Raw genomic sequence first — 1,310 nt, 5'->3', positions numbered from 1 at the left:
TAGATATGCTCTGAACCATACCATGTATTCTACGTTTAAATTCAGCGGCTGTATTTCCGATACAGCCTGCAGGCCACGACGAAAGCGCTGCTCTGTTCCTTTTTATTAGCAGGGTTGCGCTCTGTGTATCACATGGCCTAAGTGTGCCTCTTTCCGAACTACCTACATACCTATCGCCTGTTGGGCCGCAATGAATCCGTGATACATCATACAAAGCACGATACTGATAGCCATGGCTACTGGTGCTTGTCGCCATACATAACAGGGTCATAATTGGATTTCTTTGACAACTTCATTTAAACGTTGTTTTCGTAGAGAAGCAAGTTTGTATATTCGTCAACAAAATTTACCCAAATATCAATATCCAAACACATAGCAATTTTTTAAAATAGCACTTGCACTCTCTTTCACGGTTTCAGACGTTGCAATCGTTCATACAACTATGGGTTTAGATCAAAATTTTGATCTTCATTGAACCGGTGGAATAACTTCAAGCAACCTTGCTTCAGATGTTGCAATATCTGCAAATTTTAAGGCAACCTTTTGCATGCCAAGATGAATGGTGTAGGCTTTGCTTAGATATGGAAAGACCAACATACTGTGAAAACACACATGAAATTTGTTTTTGTTGTAAGAATTCTGTTTGTTGTTCCTTTTGCTTTATAGCATTTTGCAACTGACGATTTCTCAATTCCAGATGATTTACACACTGGGTAATACTGTGATGCGGTGTATTCTGGATCTCGATAGTAAAAATTAATTGATTTGCAATGCAAAAATACATACAGTTACTTACATAAGTACATAATAAAAATTTTCTAGAACGCAACGAAGAAGCCCGTTGCACATTGCAGGTCCATAAACAAAGCCGTAACTTCATACAACCCGTGTTTCTATGTAATTCAGCAAATCATTTATCACTTGTATCCGCAGCAGTTTTTTAATCTGAAAATGTCAACTTATTAATACACATTTAATTCATAAGCAGTTTTTATACTTACAAAATGTTTAGATGCGCTAGGAAGGAAACAAAACCAAAACAAGTACCAAATTCGCAGTTGTAAATTTTTCCGGTGATGGGGCGATTATCAACTATCGATTTTTTAAACTACCAATATGCAAACGTTTCGATAAAACATAATGCGGGTACCTATTGGAATCAAAGCCTTAATAATGAATTACGTATTGAGTAAACGGTAATATTTTTAATTCTGAAAGCATTTGAGAAATTGTTTAACAAAATATATTCGAAATGTGTAAGTGTGTGTGGCGTTATTTATGCAGTTGGGAATGTTGCTATGATCAACGAG

The 1,310-nt window shown here is 36.1% G+C and overlaps 1 long non-coding RNA gene across 1 annotated transcript; it reads right to left on the bottom strand.

Moving 5' to 3' along the window:
• Positions 1 to 640: 640 nt before the first annotated feature.
• LOC108356315 (uncharacterized) lies at positions 641 to 1,141 on the bottom strand. Its single transcript, XR_001846596.1, has 3 exons — positions 1,002 to 1,141; positions 797 to 945; positions 641 to 736 (listed from the first exon to the last, which is right to left on the bottom strand). It is a non-coding gene; the product is annotated as an uncharacterized LOC108356315 (long non-coding RNA).
• Positions 1,142 to 1,310: the final 169 nt, after the last annotated feature.

This window comes from Rhagoletis zephyria, unplaced genomic scaffold, assembly GCF_001687245.7.
Source record: "Rhagoletis zephyria isolate East Lansing unplaced genomic scaffold, Rhagoletis_zephyria_1.1 Rzeph_scaffold_57052, whole genome shotgun sequence".
Lineage (NCBI taxonomy): Eukaryota > Metazoa > Arthropoda > Insecta > Diptera > Tephritidae > Rhagoletis > Rhagoletis zephyria.
Note: the sequence above shows the minus strand (reverse complement) of the source record. Positions and strands in the feature narration are given on the sequence as shown.